This window comes from Balaenoptera borealis (assembly GCF_965194805.1).
Source record: "Balaenoptera borealis genome assembly, chromosome: 5".
Lineage (NCBI taxonomy): Eukaryota > Metazoa > Chordata > Mammalia > Artiodactyla > Balaenopteridae > Balaenoptera > Balaenoptera borealis.
In genome coordinates, this window is record NC_138862.1 from 128,752,028 (window position 1) to 128,773,307 (window position 21,280).

The 21,280-nt window shown below is 39.8% G+C and overlaps 1 protein-coding gene across 2 annotated transcripts in view; it reads right to left on the reverse strand.

Annotated features, from left to right (window-relative positions):
• Positions 1–21,280, reverse strand: part of SLC35G2 (solute carrier family 35 member G2) — a 40,128-nt gene that overhangs the window by 10,047 nt on the left and 8,801 nt on the right. Inside the window, exon 1 of one of the 2 annotated variants that reach the window (XM_082393463.1) lies at positions 21,008–21,272. The exons of the other annotated variant lie outside the window; for it this stretch is intronic. The gene's annotated coding sequence lies outside the window, so the exon portion shown is untranslated. Of the gene's footprint in view, positions 1–21,007; positions 21,273–21,280 lie in introns of those variants that run through there. 2 annotated transcript variants of the gene reach the window in all.

A 21,280-nucleotide genomic window follows, 5' to 3' on the forward strand; every position in this document is an offset into this window, starting at 1 on the left:
TTCTCTCACTCTTTCCTCTCCCCAATCCCCTCCCTCTTTCCCCATCTTACCTTCTCAACTTTACTCCTGTCTCCCACAGACACAGCCCTGTCTGACATCCTAGCCCAGAAGTAACTGCCACTTATTCACGCAAATGACTTCAGGAAAAATGATATTTATTTTATTCCCTTAAAGGACAAAGCATTATCACTGTCAGAGTCACATTCCACTTTCATAACAGAATAAACTATTTTCATTTTCCTGAAATCATAATTTCTCTGACAGGAAGCAAGAGTGATGATGACAAAATATCTGTGCAGAAAGTAGGAGAGCAGCCTCAATCATGTGAGCACCCCTGCCACTAGAACCCCACCCTAAGAACCAGCCTCCTGTCATCCAAACCAAAATGTATACACGTCACTCCTCTGGGCCTTTTACCAGTGCCATCTGGTACTTAGCCCCTGCCTCCTTTTGTCATTTTTTTAAAATTTATTTTATTTAATCATTTTTTTCTGGCTGTGTTGGGTCTTCGTTTGCTGTGCATGGGCTTTCTCCATTTGAGGCGAGTGGGAGCTACTCTTCGTTGCGGTGCCCAAGCTTCTCACTGCGGTGGCTTCTCTTGTTGCGGAGCACGGGCTCTAGGCGCGCAGGCTTCAGTAGTTGTGGCATGCGGGCTCAGTAGTTGTGGCTCACAGGCTCTAGAGCGCAGGCTCAGTAGTTGTGGCACACGGGCTTAGTTGCTCCGCGGCATGTGGGATCTTCCCAGACCAGGGCTCGAACCCATGTCCCCTGCGTTGGCAGGCGGATTCTTAACCACTGCACCACCAGGGAAGCCCTCCTTCTGTCATTTTATTCTCTTTGTGAATGACATTGTTAAGTTTTAAAAAGCAATGGTTCCTCAGTATGTGTTTGTGGAAATAGGGACAACCTAGTGCCCCAACCCGAATGGATAAAGAAAATATAGTATATCCAAACAATTGAATATTACTCATCCATAAAAAGGAATGAAGTTCCAATACACGCTACAACATGGATGAACCTTGAAGACATTATGCTAACTGAAATAAGCCAGACCCAAAAGGACAAATACTGTATGATTCCACTTATATGTGGCATTTAGAATAGGCAAATTCATAAAAAGAGAAAATAGATTAGAGATTACCAGGGGCCGGGAGAAAGGGGAATGGGGAGTTACAGCTACAAGGTTTCTGTTTGGGGTAATGAAAAAGTTTTGTAAGTAGTGGTGATGGTTGCACAATATTGTGAACGTAATTAATGCCATTGAATTGAACATTTAAAAAATGTGTTAAGGGACTTCTCTGGTCTCCAGTGGTAAAGAATCGTGTTCCAATGCAGGGGACGCGGGTTCGATCCCTGGTCGGGGAACTAAGATCCCACGTGCTGCGGGGCAGCTAAGCCCGAGTGCCGCAAACTACAATGCCATGCACTCTGGAGCCCGCGTGCCGCAGCTAGAGAGAGAAAACCCGCATGTCACAACTAGAGAGAAGCCCTCGCACCGCAAGGAGAGATCCCACGTGCTACAACTAAGACTCGACACAGCCAAAAATAAAAATAAGTAAATAAATATTTTTAGAATGTGTTAAAATGGTAAGTTTTGTATTATTTATATTTTACCACAATTTTATTTAAATAGGAAAAAAGAGGGCTTCCCTGGTGGCGCAGTGGTTGAGAATCTGCCTGCCAATGCAGGGGACACGGGTTCGAGCCCTGGTCTGGGAAGATCCCACATGCTGCGGAGCAGCTGGGCCCGTGAGCCACCATTTACTGAGCCTGCGCGTCTGGAGCCTGTGCTCCGCAACAAGAGAGGCCGCGATGGTGAGAGGCCCGCGCACCGCGATGAAGAGTGGCCGCCGCTTGCCGCAACGGGAGAAAGCCCTCGCACAGAAACGAAGACCCAACACAGCCATAAATAAATAAATAAATAAACCCAAGAAAAAAGTTAAAAAAAAAAAAGTTAAAAAATAAATAAATAAATAAAAAATAAATAGGAAAAAAGAAAAGAAAAGAAAAGAAAGGGGGAAAATGTAGTGCTTCCTCCAGTGTGGGGCGGGGGAGAAAGGAAGGCATTGGTATTTTCAAAAACCTCCCCAGTAATCCTAACGTATAATTTTCTTGTGGGAGAACCACTCAACTAGATTATCTAAGGACCTTCTGGCTGTAAGATTTAATGAATCTGTATAGGTATACATATAGCTGATTCACTTCATTGTACAGCAGAAACTAACACACATTGTAAAGCAATTATACTCTAATTTAAAAAAAAAGATTTAATGACTCTGTGGCTGCTACATGATTAAGGAAGACAGAGAATGGCACAGCGATGGAAGTTTAAAAAAAGGCGGGGTGGTTAGATACTGAAGCCAGACTGTCTGGATTTGAATCTTAGCTACAGAACTTACTAAATATGTGACCTTGGGCAACTTACTGAACATCTTTACCTATTTCCTCTTCTGTAAAATTTTGATAATAATAGGGTTCTACTTATAGGGTAGAATAAAAATATTAAATCAGTTAATACATACAAAACACTAAGTATCTGGCACCTAGCAAGTGTTCAATAACTTTTAAATCTTTTTTTCACATGATTCTGTCTGCCTGGAATGACGTGGGCCTCCCCCTTTCTGCCCTTGTCTACCTGTAGAGCTCACATTTGTGCTTCAGTGATTTGCTCAAGTGTTACTTCCTCCTTTACAAAGTCTTCCCTGTTCTCTCCAATTTTTGTGCCCCATTGCCCCTGCATTCATTTGTTTATACCCTGTCTTTCTCACCAGACCATACACTTCTTGATAGCAGACTTTCTCACCATTATATCCTCAGCCCCTAACACAGTGTCTGGCACATACTGGCACTCAATAAATGTTTGTTGGATGGAATGGAATGGATTTGAAAACCAAGAAGAGGAAGACATGGAAAAGAATGGGGAATGATGTTGACTACTGACATCTCTATAGGATCTTATAGGCCCACATACCCACTTCTGGTCTCTTAGCATCACTGCTCAATCAATGGTAGGCAGCCGAAAACCTGCAGTTTCCCATGATCATTCAAACTGCAGAACTGTTCAGAAGAACTCTCCCTATCCTCTGCCTTTACCCTCTTTACTAGTCAGAGTTCTCCAGAGAAACAAAATTAATAGGATGTGTATATATACACCTATAGAGAGAGAATAATTTTAAGGAATTGGCTCACACAATTATGCAGACTGGCAAGTCTAAAAGCTTCAGAGTATGCAGGCAGGCTGTAGACCCAGGGAACAGTTGCAGTTCAAGTCCAAAGGCAGTCTGCTGGCAGAATTCCTTTCTCCTCGGGGGATGTCAGGTTTTTTTCTTCAGACCTTCAGCTGATTAGATGAGGCCCACCCTCCATTATGGAGAGCAATCTGCTTTACTCAAATCCACTGATTTAAATGTAAATCTCATCCAAAAACACCTTCACAGAAACATCAGCATAATCTTTGACCAGCCAAGTTGACACATAAAATTAACTATCACAGCCTCATCCTTTGCTTGTCCTCCACATGCACAAAAGATCTGGCTATCCCAAACTGCAGGAAATTCTCTATGTCATGCTCTTTTATGGCTCTGGGTTTTTACATATGCTGTTCCTTCTTTATGGAATACTCTTTTCCTGCTTTTTCACCCGGTAAATTACTGCTCATTTTTCAAGGCCCAGATTAAATGTTACCATCTCTGGAAAATTCCCTAGGCCCATTTCCCACCACAGTCTGAGTTAGATGCCCACCTCAGTGCTTCAATCATAGAATTTATTGAATGCATTGAATTACAACTGTGTTTTTGTCTTTCTCTTATGCTAGATCTGTGAGGATTTTAACCCCACAGGTATTAAAATTAGATATTATTAATTTTTATATTTGCAGCATCTAGCTCAATGCTTGGCATGAGATGGGTGCTTAGTAACTGTTTGTTGAATGAATGGACTATTTTTTAATGAAGCAAATTTTGTTAAGAACAAAATATAAGTAATATAAATAAATGGATTTAAATGGCTAGTAACCCAAATAGGGAGCCTTATCCATTAAAATACTTTAAAGTCCTTAATAACATTTCAAGAATAATAAAACATTAGAGTGAGCAGTTTGGCTATTAAGAAAATGTGTGTATTTAGCTTCTCTGCCTCTGGCTCTATTTATGCTGCTAGGTCTCCCATATTTTCTTTAATATTAAATTCCTCAAGCATAACTGGAGCTGTTCTTTAAATAAAGTTTATCTACTTTTCTTAATTAAACTATTATCAACCAGTTAAGAAGGGTGTGGAGATACATGTCTTTCAGCATCACCAGGCTGAACTTCAGTTGCTATTTCCCTGCTTCCCAGAGCATGTCTCATAGCTTGGCCTAGTCAAGTGAGTCCCACCAACAAGACCACAGCAGTTCCTCATCAGGGGTCCCTGGGCTTGCTCAAGACAAGTTTCACTGAGAAGCTATTTACCACCATCAGCCCTTTAGAAAAAAACACATTTTGTTTATTCCGATTACAACAGCAATATATGTTTATTGTAGAAAATTGAGAAATGTGAGAAAACAAAGAAAATAAAAACAACTCATAATCCTACCACCCAGAGATAACTACTGGCCCTTCCAGGCCTTTTTCTATTTGTGAACATTGTTTTCCCCAAAAATGGTATCAAACACTATATCCTATTTTATAACTTCCCCTTTACTTATCAATGTATTGTAGACATTTTTCCATGTCATTAAATATTCTACAACATCATTTTTAATGGCTAGTTAATATGGATCCAATATTGGGTTCTGAACACAACAGGTCAATCATTAACTTCAGCTTTCTGAGAGTTGAAAGGCAAATGGGATGACCAGCTGCCACCGATCCTTTACACAGGGATAGATCCATAACCATCACAGGAAAAGTCACATATGTGAAAAGGTACAGATAACAATGTTGAAGTTTTCCCTGAATGTAAATGAGGAAACAGTTTTTGATGGCCAGGGGAAGATTGTGAAAGAATAAATAAGAGATAAGTCAAGAGGATTCATGTTTCCTCTTTGCTCTCTGTTCAGACGTCATCTACATAGAGAAACTAGCTGAGACCAGTAGTGAGATAAAGTGTCTTCATTCATTTTTTGTGTTTATTTAGGATCAATACACTGTTTGGTTTTGAAAGGATTTGAGGCAACCATTCAGCTAGAGTTAAAGGAAAAATGAAACCACAGGAAATATCAAGCACAGGTGCTTCAAAGCACCTGGGAAGTACTCTTTTGGATTGTTTCGTCCTGAATATGGCTCTAGATTCTCTAACTATAAGGATAGCTGTGATTATTTAGCCTCTATTCTGTGACAGGCATATATTAAGAACTTTATTTTATCATTTAAAGGTCAAAACAACTCTATGAAGTAGGTATTATAGTCTCCATTTTATATATGAGGAAATAGGTTCTCAGAGGTTGGGTAACTTGCCAGTTAGTGGGTGACAGAACTAATTAATGGTAGAGACAAGATTCAGGTCCAGGTCTGCCTTCCCAAGCCCTTTCTTCTGTACTACTCTGCAAAGTAACCATCCATGGTAGGCAGAATAATGCCCCCCAAGCCCCACCAAGATGTCCACATCCTAATTCCCAGAACATTACCTTATATGACAAAGGGGAATTAAGATTGCAGATGGAGTTAAGGCTGTTAATCAACTGACCTTAAAATAGGGAGACCATCTTGGATTATCTGGTTGGGCACAATGTAATCACAAGGACCCTTAAAAGTGGAAAACAGAGACAGAGAAGATGTGACAACAGAAGCAAAGTCAGAGTGATGCAATGTGAGGACTCAGCCTGCTGTTGCTGGCATTGAAGATAGAAGGGAATCATGAGTCGAGGGATGTGGGCAGCCTCTAGAAGCTGGAAAAGGCAAGGAAGTGGATCGTTCCCTAGAATGTCCAGAAAGGAATACACCCTGCCAACACCTTGGTTTTAGCCCACTGATACCCCGAACTGGACCTCTGACTTACAGAACTGCAAGATAATAAATTCATGTTGTTTTAAGCCACCAAGTTTGTGGTAATTTGTTACAGCAGCAAACAGAAAACTCAGACACCATCATTTTGTGAATGTCTAAAGATCAGATTTGTATTCTTAGAGAAAAGATCCAAACACTTAGTACTGGTGTGGAAAAGAACTGCCTGCATGTAATCCATGATTTTCCCCAGAAAAGAATTGTTGATCTTCTTAAGATCTAGAAAAGTGTTGGATGAGACTACAAAGCTCTGGGTCAAGTGACATGGACAAGATTATTTTAGCCTGACGTAGAAAATATTTGCTGGCTGCTTACCCCTGTGATACTGTTTGAGACACCTGCTTTTAAGACACATCCTCATGGATCATCTAGGAAAAAAGTGAATTATAAAACACCTCTCAAGGGCTGAGTAAACTGCCCTGTTGGATGTAGTTATTAAATACTGAATCAGAACTTTGGTTGGATACCACCAGATAGGACTTTGGATTAATAACCAATGCTGGAGGACTTCCCTGGTGGCGCAGTGATTAAGAATCCGCCTGCCCACGCAGGGGACATGGGTTCAATCCATGGTCGGGGAAGATCCCACATGCCGCAGGGCAACTAAGCCCACGTGCCACAACTACTGAGCCTGCGCTCTAGAGCCCACGCACTGCAATGAAGAGTAGCCCCCACACACCGCGACTAGCGAAAGCCCATGCACAGCAACGAAGACCCAACACAGCCAAAAATAAAATAAATAAATAAATTTATATATAAAAAAAAATAACCAATGCTGGACAACAGGTCTAACCAATTCTTGAGGCAGCAGATTTGAACTTGAATTCTACCTCTATCACTTTCTGCCTGTGTATATATCGTGTAACCTTTCTAAACATCAGTTTCTTCATTTGTAAGATGGGCTGATATTACTAACTTGGAAAGGTTATTAATAAGGACTTAATGAAAAGATGGATCAAAAGCATCTAGAACAATACCTGGCACATAGCAGGTGCTCAATAACTACTAGCTTGCTTCCTTCATGTTAGTCAAATACTGTGAAGATTTTTTTACTAGGATAGAAGAAATGCTTATTTTCCTCTCTGATCTGTTTCTATAGCAAGAAGGCTTACTTATAGTTTATAAATTGCTAAATTTGGAACTTTTTTAAAGGATAAAACAATGCACTCTAGGAAATGTGCCTGGAGGCCCAGATTAAAATCTGCTCCTCCAGCCCTTCCAATGATTTGAGAGACTTCTGATTCCTTGTATTATATCTCTTCCTGATTGAAAGAGCTAGAGTGATTTTTGTTATCTGTAACTAAACCTTGCCAGATACACAGATGCGCTGTGTATTACATCATGTGATATGTAAAATTGAATCCCACCAGTCAAGGAACCTCTCCTGCTTATTCTGCTTTTAACAATATTATTTTAATACAGATGCCAATAAAGCATTAATATTTTGAAATTTATGGAAGAGTATTCATTCACACATAATGCCAGTCTAATGAACCAAAGGCTGAAGATAATGCTGGTGATCCCTTCCAATAGTCTTAAATTGCTATTAATTCTTTTCTTGATGAGACAGGGTGGTGAACAACAGTAATTCATAGTAGACAATTTGCTTACACTTTGTTCCTCATGTGGTTATTGTTTCAGAAAAATAGCCTAAAATTTATCAAGAAAGTTAGAATAGATTTTTGAAAGAATCAACGAGGATTGGTTGGTAGTCTGGAGTAATAATAACATAAGGTTTTCATAAAGATGGGTAGACAGCACTTTGAGCTCATACTGAAGAAATACATGTCAATTGTAAATAACTTAGGACTGCTAATTAAGACAGAATCTGAATAATTCCTTCAAGCCATCTTCTACTAGAAACCTTTTAAATTTTATGTGATTACTTAGATAGTTCTCTGGAAATGCAACTATCAAGGCAAGTTTATTATAACTTCCTTACACATTCTGTCTACTCAAATCTTCATCTAGGCCCAGCTAGCAAACCAGGCCAAGGGACAAGTATTAAAAGTCACTCAGACCTCTGATTTTTTTAAAGTGCTATTTCTGAGAAGACTCAGAGCCACAGAGAAGTCAGCAGCCATCACAGTATGACTCCATCTCCTCCCACATCCATGCTGGGCAGGACTTTTCAGCACATCTCAAGTTTTCTGGGTTTTGCAACAGCCCAGGGTAGCTCCTTAAATCTGCCATGCCTACTCTCTCAACAGATCTAGGCACTACCTAAAGGGAGTTTGCCAAGTCACCATCTCCTTTGTGGTCTGTGAGTTCCATGAAGGCAAGAGAGTTCTCATTCATATTTGTATTCTTAGCACACAGAGCACATTTAACAAATATTGAGCAAAAATAAAGACTCAGTCCTGAACTGCATTCTACAACTGCTCCTTGAACTCTGTCCTATCCTGCTGTCAGTTATCACAAGCTCTACTGTTCATTCTCCCATTTCTGTCCTGGTTTCACCTTTGAGATTGTCCTCACACTGTTATCTTTGCTGCTTGGCTGCAATTCTGACTCTCTCTGATAGAGATATTGGTTCCAGAACCCTGAGGAAGCCTTCTCCTGGTTTGGCCTGCCACTGGACTCTATGCTGGCCCCATGCTGGCCCAGGATTGTCACAGCAGCCCAGCCAAGATATATGTGGGAGAGGGGTCAGCATCCCTGCAAACTTCTTGGATTAAGACAACTTTCATTTGAGCTACATTATTGAAGAATTTTCAATCTAAAAATAGGAATGCCCTTCAACCCCATTCCTCATGCCTCCTTGTCTTGTGAAAGAGATCCTGAACCACCCACCAAGAAAGAAATAAGGAAATGGCAATGAAATCAGACTGAATGAACAAAGGGAGTAAGGGTATTCACTGAAAGGTTGGCATTGAGCATTTGGAATTTAAAAGACCAAAAAAAGTCTTGGTTTTACCTTTTTTTTTTTCCATTTTCAAAATGTTTCGGTGGCTAAAATAAGTTATACTTTGAATTCACTTAAGAGCAATGAATGTTAATATATTAGAAGTTACTTCATGAAATAAGGACAATGTCTTTACTTCAAAATACTTCAAAGTAGTCATCTGAATCTTTGACAGAAATATTATATTTTATTAATCCTGTGTTTAAATGATTGCTTAATTACTTAGTATTTTCATTTACACTAGCCAGAAGAGATTACTTTCCACATTTTAGATTTTTCAGAGTAAAAATGATACAATCTTAGACTAGACTTTAAATTGGCTATAAACTGGGTTTTTTCACACATAATTTGTGAATATAACTGATGGTAGTTACTCTTAGGTATTTATCCCAAAAATGTTACATTGGGGGTCCTTGGGGATGAATTCTGATCTTTATATTCACATTGTTGGCCAGTAATAAACTGACATTTGGCCTAAAAATTAGTAGGCTATGTAATCCTTCACTCTATCCATGCGCTTCTTGCTCTTGAGAAAAAATAATTTACTCTGAGAGTCTGAGGGATAGCTAGCTTGTTGCACTGTGGAATTTGATTTTGGTGCTCTGACCCTGATAGCCCAGCTCTTCAGTAGGGCTCACTTTTGTATTACTGTAGCAACAGCTAGCTTTTGTTTCCATAGTCAATGACTGCATCTCCTGACCCTGCCAACCGTCTCTCAAATTCATCTTCTTACTTAGAAGAAACAGCGGAGGAATGTGGATGAACCAGTCTAAATCCATCATAATTGCTGTATTTTGCTGGTGACAGGTCCGTGGTGACATCCTGTGTGAGGGTCACTCCCTGTGCTAACAGATGCACAACAGCACCAGAACGGTATGACAGCTCACTCACTCCAGGTGAGAAGAGGTTTGGGGCACACTAGGCTGAATGATAAACTCCTCAGCATGCTAGCTAACATCGCTTAGAAGAGGGATACTTAGGTGAGAAAGAATCCTTATTCTGGGCTGAATAGCAGAAGCTGCCCACGTGGATGTGGGTCAAGGCTCCTTAGATGGGGCTGAGATAGGCTGAAGTTGGGGTCGTGGCTGGCTGAGCTGGGGATGAAGGCTGCTTAGCTGAACTAAGAAGGGCAATGGATACTGGATTCCAGAGTAGGCCAGGCTGGGAGGAACAAGGTAGAATGTGGTCTAAGTGAGCTAAGAAGAATTGCGCTACGCTGGGCTATGGGAGAATGAGAGCGAAGCCTCAGGATGTTGCTGGGCTGTGTCAGTCTGGGTTATAGGAGAGGAGAAAATTACAGCTAAAGGACTTGGAGATGAGGTGAGGTAAGGAGAGAGATCGGATGGGATGGGTATGGGGTCGGGGAGAGGCAGGAAGGAGTAGTGGAGAGATGCACCAAACAGGAGCCCTAGCTCAAGTTTGAGCTGGAGACTCAGCTGACAGTTCTAGGGCAGAAGGTTAGGAAAGGGATAGCCAGGGACTATCAGCTGTGCAGGAGTTGCTAGGAGTCAACAGCTGGCTCTGGGAAGGACAAAGAATGAGAAAAAAGAAATCATTAAATTTGTAGGAGCAGAAGGTGGAAAAGAGGGGTAGGGATGAGAGTTATCATTCTGCTTAGAGCTGGCCTAAATATTCTATGTTGCCATCACCTTGGAAGTTCTGGGCATGTTAGTTGCTGTGTAGGCAAAATTGGAGAAGCCTGTCTCCTCTGTACTCAATTGTGGCTAATGACTTTAGTAGACTCTAATGAACCGTGCATACCAGGAAAGGAAAAGGTTAACTGAGATTGAAAAAAAGCCTTATGTGGCAGTTTTCAGATAAGCAGGTTGACTTGGCTTGTGTGAAGGTGATGATGCCTGATTTGGAAAAGAGCAATTTATGTTGTACCGTTTTAAAATCCATTCTGGCACACTGTGATGAATGTGTTGGCTGGCAGCTAAGAACTTGCTGAAATGCAAGAGTCTTTCACCATTTATAATCGACACTTCCCTTCCAGGAAAGAGCCTTTCTCATCTCTGAAGCAGTGGACTTATCAATTTGCATAAAATATGCCATTCTCAGTGAACATATATTTATCATCTACCACTTACTTTCCTACTGTCTTTTTTTAAAAAAAGCTGAATTAGTTTACAGTGAATCAGCACCTTTAAATTCAGCTGTGCTGGGTGAATCTGTCAAGAGTGGCAGGAAGTCATCGCTAGAAGGGGGAGGGGAAGGAATAAAATGATCCTTTTCTGCTTCCATGATCTTTTTTGTATGTATCTAAGTGGTTAAATCACCAATTAGGTTAGATGCTAATTAAATATAAAACAGATTACAGCACTGTTCTGATATCTTGTTAAAGTTGTACTTATTGGTTGTTTATTCTTCACCCAATTCTCACTAGACAGGATCAAATAGCTCAGCTGAGTTCAAAGAAGGCTGCCAATCCCCCAGGTCTTACACCAGTCCCTGAAAAAACAGGAACACCCAGGGTCAACAGCCTACTCTCAAATACCTCAAAAACTACATATACCACCTGCTCACATTTGCCCTGTTCTTGCTGCTGTTTATGCATGAAAAAGCCAAGCCTGAATTTTCTCTTGAGGCCAAGATTTATGGAAATGCCAAATGAATCAGTTCAAAATTTTACACATTTGGTTTCATTTAATCATAACTGATTCTTCACACTATAGACACCACTCAATGAAATTACAACTCGGTCACATCTCTCCATATATCAAATTTTATTAAACTCAAATAACATAAAGCAATTGAAAAATGGTGACCAGATGGCATCTTGTTTCAGACCAAACCATAAGTCAGATTTTGAATGAAACTTGACAACATCTGGTTGCTTAAGTGGCATACCTAGATTTATTAAAGTCGTTCCACTCCTTTAATGCCATTTAGAGAATACACACAAATATATAATGCTACTGCAAAGCTGAAAAGAGACTTTATAAAGTCCCATCACTGGCAGGGACATTGTATATGAAGGAAAAGCACAGTATAATCCATCCCATCAAGAGTTAATTTTACCAGCAACATGTACCAAAATTTAAAATGTGTGAACTCTTTGACCCAGCAATGCCATTTGCAGGAATATATCCTAAGGAGATCACTAGTAAAGTACATAAAGATGGCAAGCAATGATATTCATCATGGCTTTCTTTACACAATGAAAAACTGGAAATAACCTAATTGTCCTTTAATGAGGGACCTGTTAAATAAAAACATCAATGCAATATTATGCAGTCATCAAAAAAGATACTATATATGTATATATATTGACATTAAAAAACCTTCATGTCACATTGCTAAGAAAACGAAGGGTATAAAAGAGTATTCATGGTATGACTTTATATAAAACAATTTATATCTATACTTACAGATGGTGAAATTTCAATTATTCAGCACTTTCTTCTTTTTACTTTTTAGTTTAATTTTCCAGATAAGCATGCATTTACTTTAAAATCCAGGAAAAAATCAAGCTATTTTCATTAGAGGAAAAAAAGTCATTACTTGGTATTTCAGTTAGACAAAAAGTCACCCAGAAAGCCAAATGTAGCTCTTACATTTCTGTGCCTTCTGTTGCAAAGAAAATTGTGGATAAACAGACCATATTACAGAGAGAAACTGGATGGATGGTGTCTAGAACCCAAACCAAAATAGAGGTGAAATACTACATAAACTAAGGAGGATGCCTTTATTATACATAGTGTTTGAAAGAATTAATTCATTGCGCATGTGTGCGTGCATTACTATATTTTCAGGACTAACAAAAAAAAATAATATGGATTCTAAATGGCAGCGAAGAATATAATCATCATTGGTTTTTCTTACATAAGTTACCACTCTATAAATCTGTGTTAATGTGGAAAAATCTGACCTGAACAGATGGACCTCATGCTGTTTTCTAAAACATGAACAGATTTCTGATCTTCTGGACCAGGAAATGGAGTCAGCACTAAAACAGCGGACACCATCATCCATCTCCTAGAATTTCAATTTAAGGAGCTGCTAATAAAAGCAATATTCCCTCTTTAGAAATAATAGCACAGTGATATGTTTCTGTCCTAACGGAATGTGCTCTCGATATAGTAGCAGAACATAGTGGAGATTGGTTGCAGTGGAGGTGCTGGCTGACTGATCACTGAACTGCACCAATTTTGGAGAATCCCCTCACTGTCGTTCTTGGCAGGTAGCATCATTTGGCAGCTTCCATCCTTCATTCTCCAAGTTTCTCATGGAAGGCACAGTCCTGAGGGCTGCCACTCTGCCTGGTTAAATCTTCACCTCATTAGCCCAATGGCCCCTTTTCCTTGAGCATCTTCACAGGAGCAGTTTCACAATAGATACCCTTGGGCTTGAAGTCCCAATAAAGGGCTCTCAGTCAAGTAATTAGCAACTTTGCATTTCCCCCCCCCCCCCCCCCCCCCCCCCGGCTCCACCACTTTCTAGCTGTGTAACTTAAGGCTGTGAGGAGGCTGGTGGAGGCAGCAAGACTGGGTCTGAGGAGGAATTGGGGCCAAGCGGATGGCCCACGAGGTCAGGATATTGGCTATATAAAGGGAGAATGAGGAAATAGTTAAATACCCTGAAGATAATGGGAACCAGATTTCTTACCATCAGAGAAGGAAGATACAAACAGAAAATGGGTGAAGACTAGAATGAACACCGTGGTGTTGGAATGCAGTTGAAGATATTAGAGTAAACACATTTTAATATAAATAGATGAATAGATATAGAAATAAATATAGATGTGCTTAAGAGTTTCCCGGTTCTGTCTGCTAAGATGGCCCTAAAGTAACAATACTCCAGTAGCAATGACCACACCTAGCTCCCAGATCTTGCATTCTCTACTAAAAGGAAGCTGGGCTCTTTGGAAAAATAGCTTTTGAAACGACTGAAATGGTTGGGGCAGGAAAAGTACAAGATGAGCCTGGAACATCTTACACTAGAAAGTACTCTGATAATAGAGATGTCAAAACAACACAAGAAGCAGCTTGAATGGGATTCGAATGGCCAAATCTGTAACAATTTCAGCCTCAAAGTCAATAATCATTAATCATAGTAATGGGTTATAATCCACCTAATAGAATAGAAATCCACAAGTCCAAACTAATGTAAATAAATGAATAAACAAACAAATAAATAAATAAAAGAAGAGAAAACTCTCCCTTACAACAGAATACCAACTAGTAAAGGTCAAATGAATGTTGGAATTGGAAAAATTGCCATTTGGCAATCATCATAATAGTAATTTATTTGAGCAAGAACCATCATAAAATAAGTGACCGAAAGTTTGTTGAAGAATAGGATGTTTACATAGTCTCAAAGTGTCTCCCCACAAAATGCTTATAATTACAAAGGGAAAAATAACAACTTTACAGTGGAGACGTTATCAGCTTAACCAAGTCATCAAAGTTAACATCACCAGCAAAAAGACAAATCAATATTGTGTCCCTTAATAAGATCCACTGAAAAAACACTTCTATCATTGCTTCTATCATTTTCCCGACAAAAATGTATAACTATGCCAAAAATGCATGACGTGCATCAGACAAACCTAAATGAGGAACATTCTACAAAATTAATGGCCTGAACTTTCAAAAATGTCAAGGTCACTGAAGACAAGGAAGAAATGAGGACCTGTCACAAATTAAAGATTAAAGAGACAGGACAACTAAATGCAATTCATAACCCTGGATTTAACTCTAGACAAGAAATAAAAAACATTTTTCTGAAGAAGAAATTATTGGGGAAAATGGCATATATTGAATGAGGTCTGTGGATTCAATGGCAGAATTATATCAGTCTTAAGTTCCTCATTTGGGTGATAATTCTGTGGTTATGCAGGAGGGTGTCTTGTCTTTAAGGAAGACTACTTAAGTGTAGTCTTCCTACTTAAGTACTTAGGGGTAATTAGGCATCACATCTGCAGCTTATTATCAATTGGTTCAGAATAAAAGAGAAAGTATATGAATGACTGACAAAGCAAGCATTGTAAAATGTTTATAATTGGAGAACTTGGGATGAAGTATATATGAGAATTACCCTTCACCCCAAGAGTTCATTGCACTATGCGTGCAAGTTTACTGTTAAGTTTGAAATTATTTCTAAATAAAATATGAAAACATATACTGGGGATAACAGAATCTACCTAGATTTTTTGGGAGAAGTACACGAGTTAATATGTGTGAGGTGCTTAAAGCAGAGCTAGGTATACAGTAAATGCTAAATAAATGTTAGTGATGATGGTGATAGTGGTAATGAAATCCTGAACTTTACACCACAACTCATCTGAATCAGGACAAGTTGACTCTGGTTCACTTATTTGTTTTCTCTTTTTAGATTCAATTTAGAAATTGAAAAAAATATTTATTTACATTTGAGATGCTAACATTATTAAACTTGTTTACTATAGTTTAAGCACACAGTGTTCATGTAGAACAATATTTTATAAACTGTTGTCTTCAAGAAAAAAGGATGTTAGTAGTATGTTTTAAATAATCAAGATCAAGTTTTCGAAATTTTCATCCTTCATTAATTTAGGCAATATGATAAAAATGAGATTATATGTTAAGTACATACATAGATATATATGTCTTTATCCAAATACAGTATATACATTAGCATGTATATATTTACTATAGGGTAACTATATACAATATTATAATAATATGCATAGAATTAAAGACCATGAGAGTTGAAAAAGGCTGTGGAGTTCATCTACTCCAATTTCTTTGAAAGTAACTCTAGCCTCTACAGCAACCCCAACAAATAGTACAGTTTCCGTTTGAACCTACAGTCACAGAAAACGTATTCCTTCTCAAGACAGCCACCTGGGAGTCATTCTGATTGTTAGAAAATTCTTTTTTAACATTGAGTCAAAAATCTCTCTATATGTAATCTCCAGAGTCTGTTCCTACATATTTGCTCTGGGGTCACTAATTAATTCCCTCTTCCACATGACATTTCAATATGAGGAACTACTATTTCCTACCCTCCCCATCCCAGGTCTCCTATCATGAGTTTTCTCTTCTCCAAACTGAAAATCTTCTCTTTCTCAATTATTCCACGTATAATCGTGGTTTTCATCTTACCACCTTAACCATTCTTCTCTGAACATATACCAGTTTCTATGATCTCTCCTAGTCAGGAGATGCTGTTTCTATGAGGGCAGCCTGAGATCACACCAGCTATCCTGGCAGCCTCATGCATTTATGTTTATTCCTTCATTTGGTCAATATTTACTAGGTGCCTATGATGTGGAAGGCACTCTGCTAACATAGTATGAGAGATAAAATTAAGAAAACAGGGACTTCCCTGGTGGCTCAGTGGTTAAGAATCCGCCTGCCAATGCAGGGGACATGGGTTCCAACCCTGGTCTGGGAAGATCCCACATGCCACGGAGCAACTAAGCCCGTGCGCCACAGCTACTAAGCCTGCGCTCTAGAGACCGTGAGCCACAACTACTGAGCCCGCGTGCCACAACTACTGAAGCCCGTGCTCCGCAACAAGAGAAGCCACCACAATGAGAAGCCTGCACACTGCAGTGAAAAGTAGCCTCCGTTCACCGCAACTAGAGAAAGCCCATGCGCAGCAATGAAGACCCAATGCAGCCAAAAATAATTACTTAATTTTTAAATTTTTTAAAAAACAGACAATGGTAATAAAAGATAACTTTTTAAAAAATCAAGAAAACATATGCTTTCTTTTAAAGAACTTACATGTTCATTTTGGAGAAAAGAAATATGCTAACAAGTACCACAAAACAGACACAACAAGTGCTATGCATGTTAAAGAAAGTTATACAATTAAATATGTATTTGCTTTAACATCAGAGTACTAGAGAACAAAGCAAAAGTAATGACAATTTCAGACTAGACCTATTTTGGTTTGGGATAGCAAGAGAACCAGTAAAAAGCAGCAGCTTGGGATTTAAGCAACATTAAGAGAGAAATTTCCAGATTAGGAGAATTATTCACAGATTCAGAAGACACAAAGGGTTCATAGTTTTACCCTTAAGAGCTCTGACAATGGGATCAATAATCACTTGTCCAGAGTGATTTACATGCAACTTTATAGAAAGGCAAGAAAATAAATAGACTAGACTACTATGCACCAGGCTTATACCAAGGGCTCAGTGTGTATTATTTTACTTAATCCCACAACAACCCCAACAAGCCAGGCACTAATATCAGTCCCTCTTTAAAAAGAAAAAAAATTAAGCAAAGATCAGCAAGCTTCAGTAACTTGCCCAAGCTTACAAGGAGCTTACTGTGGCAGTCAGCCTTCAAATCCAGACTGTCAGCTTCCGGTCCAACTTGAGGTCATCAACTACTTACTACCCAACAAGGCAATATCTGGCAAATTCCCACCCACATCCCCACAAACTTCCAGGTGAACTACTTGGAGAAGGCTCTCACTAAACAATCTGTTCCTCCTCTGGGCTCAAGAACAGCTTCTGCAGGACTCTGTTACAGTCCTTGATACAAGGTATCAATGTGAATTGTGTATGTAACACAAACCCCTGATAAAGTGTTACTGCTCCAAGAACAGAGATTGTGTCCTTATCTTCTTCTTGGAATCCCTAGGCCAGAGGGCATTGCCAGACTCAAAAAATGCTGGGAGAATGGCATAGCTGGCCTGCTTTGAAGAAAGTCACCCTCTTAACCAGAGACCTCTAATCCTGGGTCTAATTAGTTGTGGTGCAGAGCTTTGGTTGCCACAATGCTGCAACCTAACTTTATCTTCTATCTCTTAACTCTAACTAAATTAAGGGAATCTGGGAGTTCCCTGGCAGTCCAGTGGTTAGGACTCCGCGTTTCTACTGCAGTGGGCACGGGTTTGATCCCTGGTCAGGGAACTAAGATAATGCAAGCCTCATGGTGCAGCCAATAAAATAAAATGATTTTTTTTTATAAAAGGGAAGGGGAAAGATATATTTGACTACATAAAAACTGAAATTTTCTATACAGCAGAAAATATCATAAAGTTTAAAAATAAAAAAATCAAGAAAAAATTGCAACATGTAACAGAGTCTTTAGTATACAAAGAGTTTTTACAAATAAGAAAAAGAATATAAGCACACCAACAGGAAAATAAGGATATGAGCTGGAAACTCACAAAACAAAAATAAGTATGACCAATAAATATATAAAAAGATGCTCTTTACTGTCTATTCAATTGGAAAAAAACCCTGATTTTGGTGATAGTGTGGGGACTGACATTAATTCAGTGTTTATGTTGGTATATATTGGTACATCTTTTCTGTAGCACAATCTAGAAATAGTGTTCTTCCAACAAATATTTCTTGAATACACATATATCTGACACTGTGTAGATACTGAGAACATAGTAAAGAATAAAGCACGCAAGGGAGGAGACAGGAAATAATTGAACAAATAAATAAACAAATCAATGTATCAAAAAATAAAATGTACATATCCACTGAACCATCAATTTCACTTCTAGGATTTTTTTTCTAAGAAAATAAATAAGTGCACAAATGTTTGTTCAAAGATATTATTTGCAGAACTGTCTAATAACAGCAAAAATTGGAAATAAATAAGTGTTCATTATTATAAGATTGCTTAAACAAATTATGTTCTGCCCACATAGTGCAATATTATACAACACTTAATGATGATGACCTAGTTTTATATGTATTGGTTTGAAAGACATTAATGATAAATCATATAGTGAAAATGCAACCAACAGAAGATTGGTCCATTTAAAATGCATGTGTGTTCATCTAAGAGAAAATCTGTTAAAGTATGGAGGTTCTGTAAAAAACTAAAAATAGAGTTACCATATGATCCAGCAATCCCACTCCTGGGCATATATCCAGAAAAAATGAAAGCTCTAATTCAAAAAGATACATGCACCCCAGTGTTCATAGAGGCACTGTTTACAATAGGCAAGACATTGAAGCAACCTAACTGTCCATCAACAAATGAATGGATAAAGAAGATGTGAGGTATATAGATACAGGTATAGATATAGATAGATAGATACACAATGGAATATTACTCAGCCATAAAAAAGAATGAAACAATGTAATCTGTAGCAATATGGATGGACCTAGACATTATCATACTAAGTGAAGTAAGTCAGACAAAGACAGATATTATATGATATCATTTACATGTGGAATCTAAAAAAAAATACAAATGAACTTAATTACAAAACAGAAACAGACGCACAGGCCTAGAAAACAAACTTATGGTTACCAAAGGGGAAGGGGGGAGATAAATTGGAGCATGGGATTAACAAATGCACACTACCATATATAAAATAGATAAATAACAAGGATTTACTGTAGAGCACAGGGAACTATATTCAATATCTTGTAATAAACTATAATGGAAAAGAATCAGAAAAAAAGAATATAATGCATATATGTATAACTGAATCACTTTGCTGCACTCCTAAAACTAACACAATATGGTAAATCAACTATGCTTCAATTTTTAAAATATCTATTTACAATGGTTTTCTCTGGTTTTATGTATTTCTGTCACCTAAATTTCTTACAGTGAGCATACATTTTATGAGAGAAAAACCACAGATATTCAATGTTTTGAAAAGTATATATGTAATCTTTACAGAGTTCACAAACCATATCCTACCAGTATATTTGAAATTGTCAGCATTATGATACATCTTAGTCATATTTTCTTCAGATTATAACTTTCCATAAGATCGTTAGCTAGCAATTGTTCTGTATTAAATTTTTCATTAATTCTTTTTGTTTAAACTTCCTTTTAGCAACATCTTTTTTGTATCAATATCAATTTTACATCTTTCTAGACTATCCTTGTTCTGGAATTAAAATATGTGTAAATACTTCGTTGCTCAGCAAAATACCAAACACTTTAATTCACCTGTTCCCAAGGTTCTGTGACTTGGGAACAGATGACTATGGAAGTTAATGGTTCTGCGGAGTTCAGAAACACTAAAGGTGTCAAAAAATAAAGATGGATTACAAAAGAAGCTCTGGAAAAAATGTGTGGCTTGTAGTGTGTGCTGGCATTGAAAACCAATGAGTGTATTTACATGTGCGTAATCTTTGTGTGCATATACACATACATGCATCCTACATATGCTATGCATATGTATACGTGAGAGTTCATGTTTATGCTCACCCTGTGTCCTCCCATGTAGGTAAATCAAACCTGTTATGCATATGCTTTATCTGCAGCCCCGGGCGAGCCACATTTGCCTTCATGTTATCTGCGGGAAACCAGCATCAACCGATCCGCAAAGGGTTTCAGTGTCGAGCCAGGGAGCCGGCGCCACTCTGGCCACCTGCCTTGGAGAGCGGCTACTCAAAAGGTGCGGAGTAGAACCGCAAGGCAGGCCGCCGCCCGGGAAGTAAGCCGACGAAGGAGCTTGAAGCACTTCAGCACCACGGACACGGGCTACCCCAATCGAGTCCTTTCGAGCCGAAAAGCCGGCGGAGACCGCCCCTTCCCCAGGCGCCCCCAGCCCTCTCCGCCTAGTGCGTCACTATCTCCGGGCCCTCAATCGTCACTGAGACGCCAGCTTTCCATCCCGCTCCTCGCCAAGCCCGGCAAAAGCCTGGCCGGAGATGCGGGTCCGCGCAGCGCTCCCACTCGCCCTTCCTGCTGGCCCGCGCCACCCTGCCATCCTCTTCTCTCTAAAGAGGCCAAACGGGCGCACGAGGCGTAGAAATTCTACGGCCCAGAGCCGGGTCAGGGAGGGATCCCGGAGGTGGGGAGGCTGAGCGGACTTGCTCTGCGCCTCCACCCGCTACGTTCGGCCGCGGCCTGGCCCTTCCTCCTTGCCCTCGCCTTTCGTTGGGGAAAGATTTCTCCAAACCGTTTATTCTCCGCGAAAATCTCAACCCATATAGACTGGCGTCCAAGAGTCAGAGACAGACAACAGAGTAAAGGAAAATACTCATTCTTGGCCCTATTTCTAAAACCATCCAGCATTCTTAAAAGTTTGTATTTGAAATTGATCCCATGGCGCCACAGGGACTGTCCCATGTTTGGGTGGGCTCCTGGGCGAAAGGAAAGCAGTAGCTCCTGGCCTTTATCAGAGAGGCCGGGGAAGGACCCATACATGCGACGGCGGCAGGAAACGGGGGCGCACAGCTGATACTGACCCTACCGAACCCGTGTCCAGGTTTTCCAAGAAAGCAGTGCCGGGAAGTGGGGCCCCCGCAGCCGCTCAGGCGTCGAGCAGAGCCTCCGCAAAGGCTTGTAAAGGGGGCGGGGCGCTTAGCCCAGGGCCCGGCCCAACCCCAAAAGAGGGACTCGGCCTCTTAGGTGCCTCGGCTAAAAGCGAGCGTGTGGGGTTCGGGGTACGCTCCCACTCCTTACGGGTGGGGCGGCCCGGCAGGCAGGGTCAAGGTCCCGGTCCGCTGCTGCCGACCGGT